We start from the raw sequence: 21,463 nt of genomic DNA on the forward strand, positions 1-21,463 counted from the left end.
AGAATTTCTATGCATTTCTAAGAAAAGGACAGTCAAACCACTAGAGGTATAGATAAAAGACTTGAATAGACACTTTAGAAAAGAGGATAACCAAAGGGAAAATAGACATCAAAAAGATATCAGTGGGCTGGGGATATAGCTCAGTTGGTAGAGTACTTGCCTTGGATGCACAAGGCCCTGGGTTGGATCCCCAGCACGAGAGAGAGAGAGAGAGAGAGAGAGAGAGAGAGAGAGAGAGAGAGAGAGAGATATCAGTTTCCTTAGCCATCAAAGAAAATCAAATTAATAATGCAATATAATTCTCTATACACTAATCAGAATCACTAAAATGAAAACAAAAATTTCAATTACTATGGCATCACAAGTATGTAAAGTGCCTAGAACTTTCACTCATTGCCTATGGAAGTGTGAATTTTAACATTTGGAAAATTTTTTGGCTATATCTACTAAAGCTGAATATATGACTACACTGTGGTAGAGTGATTTCACTCCTAGATATATACACTCAACAAAAATGCACACATATATGCACTCAAATATAATAGCCTATTATGGTTTGTATCTAGAAATATTTCCCCCAAAATTTATGTTTTAGAAGCACAGTCCCTGATATGGCAAGATTCAGAGGTGGGCTTTTAGGCTACAATGAAATTTGTATAACCTCCTTAGTGGATTAATCCATCTGATGGATTAATTTGAATGGACTACTTAGGCAGTACTAACTGTAGGTAGGTGTGGTGTGACTTTGGGGATTATATCTTGTCCCTGGCTCCTTGCTTAGTCTCTCTGCTATCTGGTTCCCTTGAGCTGAGAAATTTTCTTCCACCATACCCATGTACCATGATGCTCTACATTGCTCAGAATAATGGAGTTGGTTGACCATGGACTGTGACCTCTGAAACCATGAGCAAAATAAACTTTTCCTCTTCTAAGCTGTTCTGGTCATGGTGATGAAGAGCTGACTAATACATAGCCAAATCAGAAAAAATCTCTGATGGTCAATTTTTATAAGAACTTGTCTAGGCCATAGGGTACCCATATATTTAGTTAAACATTATTTTGGGTGTTTCTGTGATGGTGTTTTACATGAAATTAGCATTCGAATTGGTAGAGTGAGTAAAGCAGATGGTCCTCCCCCGTGTGTATGGGCCTTATGCAATCAACTGAAAATCTGAATAGAATAAAAAGACAGTCTTCCCCTACGCAGGAGGGATAATTTTCTGTCTGATAGCAGCTGAACTAGAACATCAGCTATTTTCCCACCTTCAGACTGAAACTGAAATATCAGCTCTTTATGGGTCATGAGACTGCTGACCTTCAGATGGAAATTATCCTGTCAGCTCTCCTATTTTTCTAGCTTGGTTCACTGTACAGATATTGGTACCTACCAGCCTCTATAATCACATGAGCCAATTCCTTATAATAAATCTTTTGACTATATAATCCATCAAATGTATTAATCCACTGATGAGGTTACAGTAAACACAATCTAATCATTTTCCCTCTGACATTCCTGCATTTCTTAACACATGAGCTTTTGGGAGGACACTAAAGATCCAAACCATAACAGCCTCTGTTTATAGATTAGAAAACAAATATTGTTAAAATGTCTATACTACCCAAAGTAACTTACAGATTCAATGGCATTGAATCTGAAAATTTTTATACCATATCAAAATACCAATGACATTCTTTACAGAACTATAAAAAATTCCTAAAATTTATATGAACCCTCAAGAAAACCATGAATAGCAAAATCCATCTGAGCAAAAAGATCAAAGAAGGAGGAATTATACTACCTGGCTTGAAAATATACTATAAAGCAGTAGTAATCAAAACAGCATGGTATTGCATAAAAACAGACACACAGACAAAAGGAACAGAATAGAGAACCTAGAAGTAAACCCACACATCTATAGTCAACTGATTTTTGACAAAGAGGCTGAGAACATGCAGTGGAGAAAGGACAATCTTTTCAATAAATGATGCTCAGACAATTGGATATCCACATGGAGAAGAATGAAACTAGACCCTATCTCTCACCGATTTTTTATCAACTCAAAATGCAGTAAGATGTAAATGTTAGATATAAAACTATGAAACTGCTAGAATAAAACAGAGGAAGTGCTTCAGGATACTGGAATAATCAAGGATTTTTGTTTTTTTGGAGAAGATCCCAAAAGCACAGGAAATAAAAGCAAAGATAGACAAATAGGATTATACCAAACTAAAAATCTTCTGTGCAGCAAAGGAAACAATAACCAGAGTACAGAGACAATGCACAGAAAATATTTGCAAACTATACATCTTACAACAGATTGATAACCAGAAATATAAGGAACTCCAAAAGATCAATAGCCAAAAAATAACCCAGTTTAAAATTGGCAATAGATCTAAATAGATACTTCTCAAAAGACCCCATGAAAATGTTCAACATCATTAATTATCAGGAAATGCAAATAAAACTCACAATGAGCTATCACTTCACCCCAGCAAGAACAGCTTTATCAAAAAGACTAAAGATAATAAATGCTGTTAAGGATGTAAAGAAAAGAGAACCCTTATACACTGTTGATGGGAATGTAAAATTAGTACAGCCATGATGAAAAACAGTATGGATGTTCCTAAAAAAATTAAAAATAGAACTACCATATGATCCAGCATTTCTACTACTAAGTATATATCCAAAGAAAAGGAAATCAGTATGTCAAAGAGACATCTGCACTTCCATGTTCACTGCAGAATTACTCACAATAGTCAAGAAATGGAAAAAACTCAAATGTCCATCAACTGATGAATAAATAAAATGTGATACATATACACAATAGAAATACTATTCACCCATCAAAAATGAAGTCCTGTCATTTGTGACAACATGAATGGAAGCAGAGATCATTGTGTTAAGTGAAATAAGTCAAGCACAGAAAGACAAGTACACATGAACTCACTCATATGAATAATAATACTAATAAAAGGTGGGGCTGTGGCTGTGGCTGTGGCTCAGCAATAGCACACTTGCCTGGCATGTGTGAGGCACTGGGTTCAATTCTCAGCACCACATATAAATAAATTAAATAAGATCTATCAACAACTAAAAAAATTTTTTTTAAAAAAGGTGATCTCATAGAAGTTGAGAGTAGAATGTTGGTTATCAAAAAGTACAGTAGGGGGAGAGAGAAGGTAAAGTTGTTCAATGGGTACTAAGTTACAGTTAGATAGGACCAACAAATCTCAGTGTACCTTTGCACAGTAGGCTGACTGAGGTAATAATGTATTGTACATTTCAAAAAGCTAAAAAGAAGAATTTTAAAATGGAAGGAGACCCTCATTGTTATACAAAATTACATACAAGAGGAAGTGAGGGGAAAGGGGGAAAAACAAGGGGGAGAAATGAATTACAGTAGATGGGGTAGAGAGAGAAGATGGGAGGGAAGGGGGGATAGTAGAGGATAGGAAAGGCAGCAGAATACAACAGACACTAGTATGGCAATATGTAAAACAGTGGATGTGTAACCGATGTGATTCTGCAATCTGCATACGGGGTAAAAATGGGAGTTCATAACCCACTTGAATCAAATGTGTGAAATATGATATGTCAAGAACTATGTAATGTTTTGAACAATCAATAATAAAAATTTTAAAAAAAGTTTTCAGCATAAAGAAGTGATAAATATTCGAGAAGATAAATATGTTAAACTTGATTTAAACATTATGCAATATGTACATATATGAAAATATTTCATGGTACCCCCTTAATATGCACGAATGTATGTTTTTATTTATTCATCAAAATTAAAAAAAAAATCCAGTATATTGTCAACTAAAGACACCCTGGGCATAACATAACAAGCAAGCCTAGGAAGAGTATAAAAGGCAGTAAGGAGATGGCAGGCTGCCTAGAGACCTTGGGATTTTAGAAACAACACTGTAATGAATTCCCTGGGTTTCTGTATTGCCACCCATATATCCTAGACAGGATGTTGCAGAAGCCTCCAACAGACCTGCCAACAGGCTCAGACAAAAAGCCAAAAATCAAAAAAACCCTCCAAGAAAAAGCCTGTTCTCCTTAGCCAAAGTACTGAAAAAGGGGGTGCCTAACAACAGAAAACCTTTCAGTTAATACTCATTCTACTCAGGAAGCTGACATTCCACTTCATCCCACTCCCAATCCCAGCAGCAGCAAATAGCACACTGCAATTCCCCTGCTGGATGGTATTGACTAGATGAGCAGGAGCTGATCTTCCATCTCTTAATCAGCAGAAGCAGGTGGCAGCAATCCAATTTCCCTGCCAGAGGAGCGTAAGTGGGATCAAGCAGGCAGCTGATCTTCTATCCCCTGCCTGGTAGAACCAGGGAGTGTTAGATTTCCCATCTGGGGGAAATCAGGAGAGCCTGGTGGTGAGCTGAGCTTCCATTCCCACCCAGTTTCAACAAAGCAGAATGAAATGGTGGGAGGTTTTAGTTGGCACTTCATTTCCCACACTCTCCTCCCACGATGTCAGTGGGGCCCAGCAAGGAGCTAAGCTTTACACCCCCATTTGAAAACAAGGCAGTATGAGTCAATGCCATACTTGCACTGAGATGATGTCTGCAGGGCCAAAAGGGGAACCTAACTTCCATTCTGCCAAACTGTAATAAAGCAGTGTGAGCCAGTACTCAACCTTTGCTGGGATAATGTCAGTGAGATCCAGTTGCAAGCTGAATGTACACACTCACCTGGCTCTCATGCTATACGTCAATGAGGGAACTACCTCCTTGTTAAAAAGATTAACTAGAGTCCAGTGTTTTATCATATTCAAATATACAGGATATTTTGTATAATAAAATATCATTTCTCATACCAAGAACCAGGAACATCACAACAAGGAAAAAAAAAAAGATAAGCAACAGATCGTGACACCAAGGTGAACCAGATGTTGGAATTATCTGACAAGGATTCTAAAACAGTCATAATCAACAAGTTTCAACAATCAATTATGAGTTCTTTTGAAATAAATGGAAAAAAATAAAACAGTGAAGGAATAGTTATAAAAAAGAAGCAAATGGAGATCACTGAATTGAAAATCACAATAGCTAAAATAAAAACTCATTGGATGGAATAAATAAATACTGCAGTGGAGATGACAAAGGATAAATGAACTAAGATGCCAAACTGATTTTTGACAAGGTATAAAAGCCATTCAACAAATGGAACTACAGAAAGTGGACATTCATAGGCAAAAAGTTAACCTCAACTTATCCCATGCCTTATACAAAAATTAACTCAAAATGGATCTCAGATGTAAATGTAAAACTATTCAAGTTTTAGAAAAAAAAGCAAGGACTAAGTTTCTAGAATTCATAAAGAAGTTCCAAAACTCAAATGTAACCCCCCCCAAAAAAAATCCAATTAGAATATTGGTAAGATCTAAACAGGATTTTGATGACAATGATATCCTGATGGTAACAAGCACATAAAAGACATTAAATATTATTATCCATTAGGAAAATACAAATTAAAGCAATGAGATATCACTATACACCTATCAGAATGATTAAAATAAAATTATAACTACATAAAATGTTGGCAAAGAGGTAGGGAAAGTGGATCACTCATACTTTGCTGGTGGGAGTGGAGAATGATACACCTACTCTGGAAAACATTTGAACAGTTTATTAAGACATACTTGCAATTATCATACAACCCAGGAATTTTACTTTTAGGCATTTGTCCCAGAGAAATGGCAACCTACATTCACTCAAAAACCTGTACACAACTGCATCATGTACATCCACAAGATTGTAATCCTAATTAGAATAAGTCATACTCCATGTGTATATGTCAAAATACACTCTACTGCCACGTATATCTAAAAAGAACAAATAAAAAACTCAAAGCCACCCCCCCAATACATAAATCTTCATAACAGCTTCATTTCCAGCTTATCCAAAATCTGGAAACAACTCATGTTTTAGCTTTTTCACTGCTGTGATTAAAAGTACCTAACCAGAACAACTGTAGAGGAGGAAAAGTTTATTTGGGGCCTTATGGTTTTATAGGTCTTAGTCCATAGAAGGCTGGCTCCATTCCTCAAGGCTAGAGGTGAGGCTGAATATCATGGCAGAAAAACAGCAGCAGAGGGATGCAGCTTTCATAATGATCAGAAAGCAGAGAGAAAGAGTCCATGCTCCAGATACAAAATACATACTCCATAGCCACGCCCCCAGTGAACCACTTCCTCCAGCCACACCCCACCTGCATCTAGTTACCACTCAGTTAATCCCATCAGGGATTAATTCACTGATTAAGGCTGTAACCCAATCATTTCTCTCCAAACCTTCTTGCATTGTCTCACATGTGAGCTTTTGTGGGCCACCTCACATCAAACCATATCAATCTAAATGCCTTCAAACGGTGAATGAATTAATAAACTGTTACACCCATGCAGTGGAATACTACTCAACAGAAGTAAATAGGACCAAAATATTGGTAAATGCAAAACATGAATGAATCTCCAGGGAAATCTGCTTACTGAAAATCCCATTTAGATAACCATACTGAATTGACAAATATAGGAACAAAAAGAGGTTTTTGTTAGTAAAGGCAATGTGGTGATAATTGCCAATGTTAACGGTTTTTAGTTATTTTACCAAGGCAAATTTAACAAAATTCTCTATAGACTCATTGACTTTTAGGCCATTTATTGGCTTGCAATCTACAATAAGATGTTTGATGAGATTTTGTTGAGGTGTTTCTGAATGTTGATGAGCTGGTTGGAGCATGAAACTATTGCTGAAATGTTTGACTTTAATTATTATAAGTAGAACGTGTTAAAACAAGGATTGAATATTAAGAAAAGGGGGCTAACACGAATAAAGAAAATGTGGTGCAAAAATATAAAATGAAATATCACTTAGTCTTAAAAAAGAAGGGAATTCTGTCATTTGTGTCAAAATGGATGAACCTGGAGGACATTAGGCTAAGTGAAATAAGTCAGTCACAGACAGATAAATACTCCATGTTTCCACTTATATGAGATTTCCATAATAGTCAGGCTCATAGAATCAGTGAGTAAATAGGTTTCCATGACTGAGGGACTGTGGGAAATGGAGAGGGTTTTTTTTTTGTTTTTATTTTTTAAATTTTTATTGTGTGTGTGTGTGTGTGTGTGTGTGTGTGTGTGGTGCTGGGGATTGAACCCAGGGCCTTAGCGCATATGAGGCAAGCACTCTACCAACTAGGCTATATTCCCAGCCTGGGGTTGTTTTTTAACTGGTATTAAGTTTTGGTCAAGCTAGATGAATATGTTCTTGAAATTCTTCTACAATATAATGCCTAGAGTTAACAGTACAGTATTTTGCACTTCAAATTTTGTTAACAGCTCAACATGAGATTACTCGTATCACAAAACAAACAAAAAAGCAAAACTAAGTAAAGGAATACAAGGAAATATCTCTGGAGGTATTGCATATGCCTATCACTCTGATTGTGGTAGGAGTATTACAGGTGTTTCTACATGTTCAAACTCACCAAATAGTGCACATTAACATGTGTATTTTTTTATATCAATCATACCTGAATAAACCTAAAAATGAAAAAGGAAAAAAAAGGGGAAAAAGGGCTCATTACAAACTCATTTAACAATAGAATAATGAACATAATTGGGGCAATTTGTTATAGTAGATACAACAAGTTAACTATGTTTCTTGAGGTGAGCAGTACACTGCTAGTTCTGGTACTCCAGGAAAGCAGGGATGAACCTGCTATGACTGCCCACATGTGGTGAAGGTGGCAGAGGGTACTGGGCAACCCATGAGTGAATGGAATGACCCAACTCCATTCCTACTATATCAGTACTTCAGTGGGGGTGGTGCAGTTTTCGAAAGTTCTTTGTATTTCCTGCCAAAATATTCCACTTTCCATCTGGAGCCTGAAAGATCTTTCTGGTAAGTTCCAGAGAAAAGCAAAAATCAACATGCTCTGGATTTTCTGAAAGCCTCTGGGCAGCTTAGATCCAGGCCAGCTTTAAAGTGTGATAAGAACAGTTCCCAGGACTGGGGCCCCCAAGTGCTCCCTGAAGCACACTAAAAAGCCAGGCCCACTGAGGTGTGGTCAGGGAGCCCAATCAGTCAATCTGAAAACAGATTAATGGTTGCCTAGCTCAGGAATGGGGGGTAGGAAGCAATGAGAAGGAAAGTAGGTGTGATTATAATGGGCAACAAAAAGGATCCTTATGATAGAACTAATCTGCATGTTGACTATATCAATGTTAATGAGCTGGTTGTGATATTTATTGTACTGTAGTTTGGGAAGATGTTACTACTGAGGGAAACCAGGTAAAGAACATACATGGGATCTCTTCCAATTATTTACAACTGCATGTAAATCTATGATGGTCTCAAAATATAAAATTTAATTTAAAAATCCATTATATGGTACCATCTGAGCCTTATAAAACACACACACATGCACAAACACAAACTATCTAGTGGATTTGAGCCTATCCTTTCTTCAAGGTGAGCAGTTCTCAAGGTGTGCACCATAGATACTGTTTCAAAGGGTTTTTTTTTTACAAAGACAATACTATTTGCATATTAATGCAAAGACTAATTATACTAAGCATATACTAATATATAACAATCTAAAATTATACTAATTAATGCATGATGAATATTTTCTTTTTCACTCTGATGGTGTAAAAGCAATGGTAGAATATTGGCACCCTAGCAAGAATTGAGGCAATAGCAACTATTCTAGTAATCATGGTCTTCTTCATTGTCAAACCCTCACAGTAAAAGACAAAGAATAATAAAAGAAACAATAAGTAATGAAAAACAAAGAGCAAATTTTGCTTAAGTATGTCGTTAATGCTTAGGAGAAAGGTATTAATTTAATTAGATCTCAACATTTGGACACACCAAATAGTGCTCTAATGAAATGAAAAGCATGAAGAAAGCCATCCCAGTGCACACTTAAGCATGATGGTTGTCTCCAGGAAAAGCACTTGTACAATTGAGTTGTGAGCTGAACTGGTCTCTTTTCTCCTTCAAATGCCATTTTTTTTTAATTGAAATAACAACTGACAGTCAGACTATGGTTATTCAGTTTTGGGTATTTGGCAGGCATTTTCTTCAAGATGAACCAAAGGAGCCTGCCACTTAAAGGAAAATAACTGATAGTATTTGTTGATAATGATAAAATTTGAGCTTTTTACAGAGAATTGAAAATTTGGAAAAATTATATCTGCTTCTGTGAATTTGACATCATCTAAAGACTTTCTTATAAAATTGGTGGTGATAGTAACAAATGTGATTTTAAAATATAATTTAATAAATCAATGTTTAGAAGATCTATTTAATTCAGTGAACCAGTATTTTCCAGATGACCAATGTGTGATACCATGAAATTATGCATGGTGAAAGATCTATTAAAAGTGCAAAATAGAGTGCTTGCTTGAAATAGGTGAAACTCTGAGTTCAATCCCTACTACCTCAAAAAAAAAAGTGCAGAACAGAGCAATAGATTGTAATGCAACAGTAATGAAAAGTTCACTGATTACTTTCAAATTCCATATTGCAACTAATCTTCATGAAATAGCCACTTGTCTCCATGGGCCTCCAGTCCTGTAATTCTAGCAACTGGGGAGACTGAGGCAGGAGTATCGAAGTTCAAGGCAGGACTCAGCAATCTGGCAAAGCCCTAAGCAACTCAGCAAGAACCTGTCTCAAAACTTTTAAAAAGGGTCCTTGTAGTTCACTGGTAGAGCACCCTGGCCTGGCTCCTTAATACCAAAAACAGAAAAGAAAGAAAGATACAAAGAAAAAGAAATAGCAGCTTGACAAATTTCACTGTACCATCAAAGAGGAATAGCCACAATTATCTGAAAAGAATCTTAAAATACTATTCTCTTGTCCAATAACAAGTTTGTGAGATATAGGATTTCTTTATATACTTTTTTTAGTTGTTGATAGACCTTTATTTTATTGATTTATATGCAGTGCTGAGAATTGAACTCAGTGCCTCACACATGCCAGGCAAGTGTGCTACCACTTAGCCATGGCCGCAGCCCTTTTTTATATACTTCAGTGAAAATGTGTCTTAGCTAGAATGCAGAAGGAAATATGAGAACCCTCTGTCCTATATTAAATCAGACATTAAAGAGATTTGCCAAATGTAAAACAATGCCACTCTTCTCACTATATTTTTGTCTTGGAAAATATGTTGTTATGTTAACTGCAGTGAATTTATTACTTTTAAATTAATTTTAAAAATACATATTTCTTAAAGTTATAATTTTCATTTCTAATAGAGTTAACATGAATAGACATAACTTACATAAACCAAGGTTCTTTGGAGTTCTCACTAATTTTTAAAAGTGTAAAGCTGCCTGGGCTCAGACAGTTTGAGAAATGCATCAAGACCAACAAAAATTTTTTCACTGAATCAATTTGCAATGACTCTTCATGAAGTTACTATTACTTAACTGAGTTCATCTAAGGCCTTATACCACAGAGTCCTGCCCTCTCCTCCCTTCTTTCTCTTCCCATCTAGTCTTAGCTTCTGAAAACACAGTTGTACTCACTATGACAATATACTAGAATAGACCATCATCTATTCTGTTTCCCAATGTCCTCTTTTAATGGTCTATAGGAAAGTTTCCCTTACGCATTAGAGAGCAAATGATTTTCACGATCTTTTGGACTCTTGTGAGTGTTGTCATGTTTATTTCCTCCTTTGCTCTGGCTGCTGAGAAATTCAGGGCCAAGTGTGCAGGCTGCCTGTAGAAGATGTGTAGGGCTTTATGACATTGAAATCGAACCTTACTTCAATCCAATCCTTATTCCTTTACTTTCCCACTATCATTTTCATATCACGTATTTGTTTTTGGCAAGTCTGGTAGTATGAATTCTGTAATTTCCTTTAAGTGTGCTTGAAAAATAGAGAAAGTGGAGGGAGAAGAAGAAAAGAAAGGCAGAATATGCAATATAACTCATAAATAAACACATGGAAACTTCTCTTCTTATCCAAATTACCTGGAGACTCAGTTCTTTTCAAGTGCCCCAGGTGTAGACCAGGATCTTTAAGACAGAAAATCAGAAAGAACCATGGCAACAGATTTGTTTTCTTTCCTGGGAAGTAGAGAAATGGTCTTCCTTGTGCATCCCGACAGGAAGCCAGTTCTTTCTCCCCATCATTCTACTGAGAGAAGGATACAAGCTTTTTCTATTACAATGAGGATACAGATGATGAAGAAAAGAAAGCAGGGAAATCAATGATTGAAGAAGTCAAGGGGCTGGGGTGGTGGCTCAGTGGTAGACTCACCTAGCTTGCATGAGGTACTGGGTTCGATCCTCAGCACCACATAAAAACAAACTAATGTATCCACCTAAAACTAAAGATACATAAATAAATATTAAAAAAGAAGTCAAGTGGCCAGAGAAAAGACCCTTTAGAACCATAAGTCTCTTCTGAGTCAGTGACAAGGTCAAGAAAGCAGGTGTTGAATATGACTGAGATTATTATTATTAGGACAAGCCCTAGGATGCCAGATAGAAAACCCAGGTTCTAGTCCTAATTCTATCACCAACAACTTATGTAATTTTAGATAAACACTTCAGTATCTTGGGCCTCTGCTTTTTCATCTATAAAATGGGGATTATAATGGTACTTTACCTAGCCTTTGAGGATCAAGGGAGACCATACATATGAATTAATCTTGAAAAGGCCAATGATATTTAAATTTGCAGTACTGTGCCTGAGGATGACTCCAAGGAGCACAAATCCAATATTCACCATGTCACTGCTATAGCCTTTTAGACATTTTAATTCATTGAACTGGTTCAACTGGAAAATATAGTTAGCCTTCAAAGAATACAACAACTACAGTATTCATAAATCTAGTCAGTGAAGTTGTGCCTATTAGAGCCTTATGTTTGTGCAGTGTTTCACAGGTCCTAACTCCCCCCCAGTGCAATATCTGATATTGTTCACACCTTTATCAAAGGCCAACACAATCCCATTCCCTCTTGTCATCTTACAGACATAACTCCAGCAAAGAAAATCTCCTGCAGGATTTTCTTTTTTAACTCTTGGTTGCATTGACTCCCCAGCACATAATCATGAAATGACATTAATTAAACAGATCTATGATTATCTCCCTACTCTCTGCCCCAATATGTCCTTTCTATGGCCTCCCACAACTCACAAATTGCAACTCCAACTTTCTGATTGCACACATGCAATTAACATATCCTGTCGGCTCTGCCTTCAAACTAAATTCAAAATCTGACCTCTACCTCATCAGTCCAAAGATCATCTTTGCTGCCATCTGTGCTTGCTTCTCAGACAGTCCAGTTTGCCTAAGGAAATCTTCTAAACCCTAAATTAGATTATATCTGTTATATGCTCTTTTACCTCAATGACTTGCATCTCACTTAAAATAAAGAAACCAAATCCTACAGCTGGATGTGGTGCCACATGCCTGTAATCCTGGTGGCTTTGGGAGGCTGAGGTAGGAGGATTGTGAGTTCAAAGCCAGCCTCAGCAACTTAGGCTCTAAGTGGCTTAGTGAGATTCTGGCTCAAAAAAAAAAAAAAAAAAAAAAAAAAATATATATATATATATATATATTTAAAGGGCTGGGGATGTTGCTCAGTGGTTATGCACCCTGGGTTCAGTCCCCAGTACCAAAAAAAAAAAAAATCCAAATCTTGCCTGTGGTTCTCAAAGCACTGTATCATCTGATCTCCTCATCATTGTGCATCTTCATTTTCTGTCAGATTCACCCTCATTTATTGCCCTTTATTCACACTGGGCTCTTTGCGTACCTTAAATATGTCAGCACGTTCCTGTCTCTAGACCTTCACACTTGATGTACTCTGTCTAGAACACGTCACAAAGATTAGCAAATAGTCTTCTTTCCTACTTCCTTCAGGCCCAATTATCACCTCAAACAGGTTTTTTTTTTTTTTTTTGGTTATTCAAAACATTACAAAGTCAAACAGGTTGTTTACTGGCCTCTCTATTTAAAATAGTAACAGCAACCCATTTCTATATACCTACATTGCTGTTTGTTTTTTACTTCTTCACATGATGTGATATAAAAAGAGATAGCTACATAATACATGTATATTAGATATAGATATTCTATTTCCCTCCTGCAATGTAGATTCCATGACTCTATGAGAGAGGGACTTGTTCTACTTTATTTCTTGTTATATACCCAGTGCCCAAGGCACATGGTTGATATTCAATAAATATTTGGGCAGTGAATGACATAAACAAACATATTAAGCTTCAATAGATGCTCATTTCTCTACACCTCCTTATATGCATTATATTAATATTTAGCGTTGTCTTGCCAGCAACCTGTGAGAAGTCTGGCAAGTATTTTTCCCCACTTTATGTTTGTTTGGTCTGATAGGATTTTTTTGAATGGAGTGACTATTTCTCTATGATGAGCCTAGAAATACAAAGCCAACCAAGACATAGGCCATGCACTCATAGTCTATTTTTTATGTTGTTATATTTATGTATGTATGTATGTATTTTTGGTACTGGGGATTGAACACAGGGATGCTTTATGACTGAGCCCCTTTTTTAAATTTTTGAGACAAGGTCTCAGGTGCTGAGATAGGCCTCAAACTTGAGTTCCTCCTGCCTTGGCCCCCTGAATTGCTGGGATTACAGGCATGAGTCACCATTCCCCAGAAACCTATTGTTTAACCTAACATGAAGTGTTATGCAGATAGCAGGGAGAGGGCTTCAGCCCAACTGGAGGACCCCCATGAAGTCTTTTTGGAGGAGATGACAGCTGTGCTGGATCTTGAATGAAAAGTGTAAATGAATTTGGTAAAAAAAGTAAAAAACAGTGTCTCCTCTGTTCATGAGGAAATCATGCGGTTCAGTATTAACAGGCTCTTAGGAGCTGGGTGGAGATAACGAGATATGATGCTGGTGAAGGAGGCGGGATCTAATCACAGTGGCCTATTGTGCCCTGAGGATTACAAATCAATTTTTTTCCTCATCAGTTTTAGCACCTGGGAGATTTTAGGCAGGGAATGACATGACTAGATTTGTAATTAAAGATATTGGAGCTGAAGTCAAGAGTTTAAGACATTGGCTCCAGATTATAAACCTTATTGAAAAAAAATCAAGATATGCCTAAAAATTCTGACTTTGAATGCAAGTCTCTTTTCCACTGCTCTGCTTTGCCCCTATACGCTTCCCAATCTTAAACCTCCATCTGAGCTTGGCAATGTCTCCACACAGTGGCCCTCACAGCAGAAAGTATGCTCAAAAAACTGGGCATCAAGTTAAGCATGGTGGCACATGCCTATAATTCTAGTGACTCTGGAGGCTGAGGCAGGAGGATTGCAAGTTCAAGGCTAGGCCCAGCAATTCAATGAGGTTCTAAGCAACTTAGCAAGACCCTGTCTCAAAATAAAAAGGACTGGGGTTGTGGCTCAATGGTAAAACACTCCTGCATATCTATATAGTATATACATACATATATTATATGTATATACATATATAGCACTATATATACATACATAGAGTATATATGTAAACTCCTAGAGAAATAAAATTATAAAAAGCTGTCATTTGTTGGCATACATTATCTCATTTAATCCTAACAGCTCCGAGGTGAATCACTCACTATCTCTCGTTCTATAGATACATAATTAAGGCTCCAAATAGGCACTTACCCAAAAGCATACAGTTTGCTAAGTGGAGGACCTTAAAATTTGCATTTGAGCCTGTGTAACACCATAGCACACTATTTACCTAACTTGTTCCATTTTTTAGGAGCCAGTCTAACAACTTAGGTTTATATGGTTCAAAATCCTTTAATATTAAACTTAAAGTATAACTACTTTTACTTCAGCCTCTTTGCTTTGATCTATCTTCCATGAAAATTTATAACATGCTGGTAATTTGGTTTAGCCTTCTTCAATCTCAATATCCGAATGTGAAAATCCTAAGAGAGGCTTAGCAATGTATTAGAAAACTGAAAAATTACTGAGGAGATAGCTATGTTTAACCTGATTTAAATATTATGCAAAGTGTACATGTATCAAAACATTACATGGCACCCTATTAATATGTACAATTTTATGTTTTATGTATCAGTTAAAAATAAAAATTTAAAAATATGTGAAAGAAATATATTAGAAAACATTGGTAGTATTTAGTGAGTAGGACACCTGACTAAAGAGTACAGCTACATGGAAGATATTATTAGCATTAGTTCTTCTAATGTGTTTCTGGACTCTTTAATTTTCATCATGATCCCTACCCTTCCCATTCACTCAATCTCCAGAGTTAAATGGTGCTATCAACTTAGAATTATAATCATATTGAAATGTAGGTGCCTTTCTGTCTGAGGATGACATATTTTGTGGCTATGTAGCCAATATTAGAAGACAAAAGTTGTCTAATTGTGTGGTGTTTAGGTTCTCAAAGCATATTCTGAGACAAGGATTCCAGTGCAAGTAGTTTATTCAGAGGTGAGTGGAAAGCAGGGAATACTTGTAGGGAAATGGAGAAAAAATACTGGGAAGAAAAGTAGCCCCAAAAGATGCATTATTAAGCTAGATGCTATCATGGACAAATGGAGCTTAAGCTCAGCAAAAGTCTCTGAAAAATGATGTTAAAAACCACATGTGGGGGTGTGCATAGTGGCTCACACCTGTAATTCTAGCAACTCAGGAGGCTGAGGCCAGAGGATTGCAAGTTGGAGGCCAGCCTTGGCAACTTTACATTTTGAGACTTCTCTTAGCAAGAGAAGTCTCAAAATGTAAAAAAAAATAAAAATAAAAAAATAAAAAACACTAGGATGTAGCTCAGAGGTAAAGTGGCCCTGTATTCAATCCCCAGTACCAATAAATAAATAAATAACACACCTCAGAATTAACCAACTCAGTGGTCAACAAAATTGGGGTATTTATAAATTAAATTCTCTAATTCATTGGTTGAAGACTGACAGGGGAGGTATTAATCGCCTGGCATTTCCAGACTGCCACACAGGTGTAGGCAAAGCAGCCTTTCACAGTTCTGGCAAAAATCCCTTTCACACAGAGATGCAAATATCAGCCACTGGACATTTACCAGAGGATGCTGAATTAGTAAGGTCTAAGGGATCTAGGTGGGTGAATAATAAGGTTTGCTGAACATGGACAGTTTAGGGGTTGGTTTCACAGTCAAGACAATGAATCAGGCAGACATAATTTGAAGTTACAGAGTTATCTCCATTTGTACACAGTTTTAAATGAATTTATTATTATTATTATTATTATTATTATTATTATTATTATTTTGTGGGGTGGGGAGTACCAGGGATTGAACCCAGGGGCACTTAGCCACTGAGCTACATCCCAGCCCTATTTCGTATTTTATTAGAGGCAGGGTCTCACAGAGTTGCTTAGTGCTTCACTGTTGCTAAGGCTGGCATTGAATTTGGGATTCTCCTGCCTCAGCCTCCCGGACTCTGGGATTACAGGGTATGCCACCATGCCCGGCTGGGTGCATTATTTGAACAATATTTCATCAGAATTAAACAAAACTGACAATCTACATCACAACTTAACAAATGTGGGCTGGGGTTGTGGCTCAGAGCACTTGCCTACCATGTGTGAGGCACTGGGTTCGATCCTTAGCACCACATAAAAATAAAAATGAAGATATTGTGTCCACCTATAACTAAAAAATAAATATTAAAAAAATTTAACAAATGTTTCCTCTTAAGGGCTAGACAGTAAATATTTTAAGCTTTGGAGGGCCACACAGTCTCTGTCACAACAACTCAGCTCTGCCATTGTACCACAAAAATACCCATAGGCAACAGTAAACAAATGGTGACTGTGTCTCATTAGCATTCTATCTATGGGCATTGAAATTTGAAGTACATATAATTTTCACATTCATGAAGTATTATTCTTGTTTTAATTTTTCATAATTTTTAATGTTTTGATGTTTGTGTTCAATAAACTTTATTAATTGTAGAACATAGATCAGATGGCAGATAGTCACACTCAAAGATTAATTCTATGAGTTGCTGTATCACCATTCAACATGTAAGCCCAAATCACAACTTTGCCTCATGTCATGTGAATAGGGGTATGGGTTTGGAAGGAGCAGTGTCCTGGACAAGGGATGGACATAGGGCAATTTTAAGACAACTTGAGGTACCACAATCTCTACAAATATCTATGAGCATTGTTTAAAGCTAAAATGCCTTTAAAAAATCCTTAGCTCACAGGCCATACACACACATGTAGAGGACTAGATTTGGCCTGTGGGTCATTGTTTACCTACCTCTGGCTATATGATTTCACCTGGTTTTAAAACTAGGACTCTTGTTCTTCTCTTTTTTAATTGTGTGCTTATCATTTAAGAGATTTTCTTAGAATTAGAACTGTGATCCAGGATATCAAACACACAGTGGATGATTACCAGAACATCTAAGAGTTAGAATCCCAAATACCCTCTTCCTTACACTGTAGCTACATAGCAGAGATATATTTTAAACTACGTAAATGTCTTCAAATGAAATGTTGAAAAAGATAAAGTTTTGTTATTTCCAATTTTGGTGTGTGGATTAATTTCCAATGATGTGAACTGTTGGACTGAATGTGCTGTTAAGAAAATAAATGTCAGGGGCTGGGATTGTGGCACAGTGGTAGACTGCTTGCCTAGCACATGTGAGGCATTGGATTTGATCCTCAACACCATATAAAAATAAAATAAAGGTATTGTGTTCACCTACAACTAAAAATATATTAAAAAAAGAAAACAAATTTCAGAAAAATGTAACTATAAGGTGTCAAGAATTGCACCACTAATTTATTTATTTTATTAACTCAGAGGAAAGGACAAATGCTTCTTAACTTATGATGAACATATGTCCTGATAAACCCATCATAAGTTGAAAACATTGTGTCAGAAATGCATTCAATTTTACCTAACCTACGACCCTTCCTAGCTTAGCAACATAGCACACGGCAGAATGTTGGTGGTTTCCCCCTTGTGATCATGTGACTGACCAGGAGCTGCAACTTGCTGCCACCATTCAACATCATGGGAAGATCATACTGCATATCAGTAGCTTGGGTGATGATTCAAATTCAAACTTTTTGTTTCTACAGAATATGTGTTACTTATGTATAAAGTTGAAAAATTATAAATCATACCATCATAAGTAGAGGACTGTCCATGGTAATTGCAAGCAATATTTGTTCAATTACAACATTAGTCATGAAAACCATTGTGGATGCTAAGCATTTGAAATGGAAACTTCTTACCAAATAGCTGCAGATAGCAGTCTCTGCAAAACCCACATGAATTCTTAGGAAGGAGAGTGCTAGCTAGCAATTGTATATAGGCCATATCTAGAGATAATCCTAATCAGAGGGCAACTGTGCCCAAAATTTAAGACTCTGCCCTTTTTCCTAATCCTTCCCACCCGCAGTAACTAGACAACTATTGAATGGGGAGAGAAGGACAAGAAAGAGAGAAGCATTTGACCACTCTTCCTCCTAAACCAATAGCATCCAAAACTCAAGTGGATACCAAAGTGCTGTGATATCATCTTAGTGATGAAGCAACTTTAGCACTCAGTGCATATCTTCAGAGGTGTGTTTGCCCATGTGCAGATTTGCAACATAAAATCTGAATCACAATATGAATCATATTTCATTTTCTTAAGAAGTCTGAGCAAGATATTTTCTCATAAGAAAAAGAGAATTCGAAGAGACAATTTTGAAAACAAACTGTTGATCTTTAACTGTATTTGTGTTTCTATGTATTTGATATGGCATTCTGATTAAAATATGTGTGCAGAAGGATAGTGTTAGCAAAGGCAGGAGTGTAAGCAACTCCAAAAGTCAACCCTTCAATAAAAGCAACTAAAAATATGAAAGGTGAGAGTCAGTATTTTTGGAACTTTGAAATTTAACAAAAATTGCAACAGCCTAGAGAGCACTTATTCAAGAAATTCAGCTGAAACTTTATTATTATAGTGAGCTTTGTGCTGATTTAACTTACACTAGTCCCATCTTTTGCTCTACAGCTCAACAGGAACCTTAACAATAACACTTGTATTCCAAAGACTGGCACTGAAGAAGCAGAATGCACCTTATTTGCATAGATTGGTCTTGATTGATCTGCCTGGTGGTTTGCTGGGAAGATTGATTGAAAGGATTTGCTTTAACTCCAAACTACCCAGCACTAACTCACCCAGCACTAAAGCCATCTTCTGAAGTATGTTGCTCAAAAAATTTACACATTGCAACCTGAGGCAATGGGTAACAGCTGGGGGTGACAATATGCTAATAAAATGATTGGGAGAAAAGGTTGGGAATTAGATACAGCTGGTCCTCCATATCTAATAGTTCTGTATCTATAAGATTCAACCAACTATGGATCAAAAATATTTTTAAAAATAAATTTATACCTGTACTGAACATGCATAGACATTTTTCTTGTCATTTTCTCCTAAACAATACAGTATAATAACTATTTACATACAATTTATATTGTATTGTGTATTATAAATAATACAGAGATGGTTTAAAGTATATTGGAGGGTCACATGGCTTATATAAAATACACTATGGCATTTTATATAAGAGACTTGAGCATCTGCAGATTTTGGTATCTGCAGGGAGTCTTAGAACAAATTCCTCATGGAAACCACAGGAATATTAGAAGAAATAATAGCTCAAAACTTTCTAAATTTAATGAAAAATGTTACTTTACATATTCAAGATGCTCAACAAAATCTAAATATGATATGCTTAAAGAGATTTACACTTACATACTCCATAATCAAACTATTAGAAGATGAAGAGATAATCTTGAAATCAGCAAGGCAGAAGTCAGGAATGAAAGAAGGGACATCACAGAAATAGAAAGGATCATAAGAGAATGATATGAGCAATTGTATGTCAAAATATCAGAAAACATAAGTAGAATGGACAAATTCTCAGAAATGCACAAATTACCAAATCTAATTCCAAAGAAACAAAGCGTCGATACAAAACAAGTAAGGAAGTTGAATTAATAATCATAAAACTTCCAGTAGAGAAAAGTTTAGGACCAAATGGCTTTACTGGTGAATTTCACCAAATGTTAAAAGAAAGAGTTAACACTACTCCTCAAACGCTTCTAAAATTAAAAATAAATAGGAAGAAACAATTACTAAATATCATGAGTATTACCTTGATACCATACTAGGGACATCATAAGACAAAAAAACAAAAGCTACAACCTCATATCCCTTATGTATATACATAAAAAACTTCAACAAAGTATTAGCAAATTGAATACAGCAGAACATTAGAAGCATTAAATGACACTACCAAGTGGGATTTATTTCAGGAATGCAAGGATGACTGAACATAAAGAAATGTAATCAATGTAATACATCATATTAATTGAATGGGAAAATCTGTATGTTCACTTAAATAGACATAAAAATAGCGTTTGACAAAATTCAACACCGTTTAATGATTAAAAAAACACCTAGTGCTGTAATCCCAGCAGAAGAATCTTGAGTTCAAAGCCAACCTCAGCAATTTAGTAAGGCCCTAAGCAAATCAGCAAGACCCTGTCTATAAATAAAATATTTTTAAAAAAGGGCTATGGAGATGTGTCTCAGTGGGTAAGTGCTGCTGGGTTCAATCTCCAAGACAAGGAAAAAAAAAAAACTTAGCAAACTAGAAGTACAGAAAAAAAAACCACTCAATTTAATAAAGGACATCTCTAAAAAGCCATGCGTAACATCATACTTAATATCAAAAGACTGAAATAACTTCCCTTAAGATCAAGAATTGTAACACTGGGGCTGGGGATGTGGCTCAAGCGGTAACACGCTTCACCTGGCTTGTGCGGGGCGCTGGGTTCGATCCTCAGCACCACATAAAAATAAAATAAAGATGTTGTGTCCACCGAAAACTTTAAAAAAAAAATAAATATTAAAAATTCTCTCTCTCTCTCTCTTAAAAAAAAAAAGAATTGTAACACTGGTCCCTTCACCTTCTGAATATAGCCCTCATTGCTCTAAGGTTTATTTATTTTATTTTTTTTCCTTTCTTCTTCCTTTTCCCCCTCCCTAACAAGATTAGGGAGACAGTGTTATCTTTTCTTCCCTTAGTTAATTGCCCCCAGAACACACCCACTACAGGAAGGAGATGCCTGCTGAGGATCTAGAAAGTGAATATTTCCCAAATTAATAAGTGAACACTAGCACACCATCAGGGTGCCCTGGGACCCCCTACCTGAGCACATCTGGAAAGTAACCCTTGAAGCTCCTTTAAACTCCTCCCCATTCCCCGCCCCCTTGGGGAGAGTCCCAGCCTTTGGGACCTGAGTCTTCTGTGTTTCTTCTTTGCTAGCAAAACAATAAACCTTCTTTTTCCTTTTTCTCAAAACCATGTCCTCATTATTAAATTGGCATTGATTAGCATTGGGGTCAGGGACTGA

Source organism: Marmota monax, unplaced genomic scaffold (genome assembly GCF_021218885.2).
Source record: "Marmota monax isolate L192 unplaced genomic scaffold, Marmota_monax_Labrador192_F-V1.1 WCK01_AAM20220418_F8-fsc00225, whole genome shotgun sequence".
Classification (NCBI taxonomy): Eukaryota; Metazoa; Chordata; class Mammalia; order Rodentia; family Sciuridae; genus Marmota; species Marmota monax.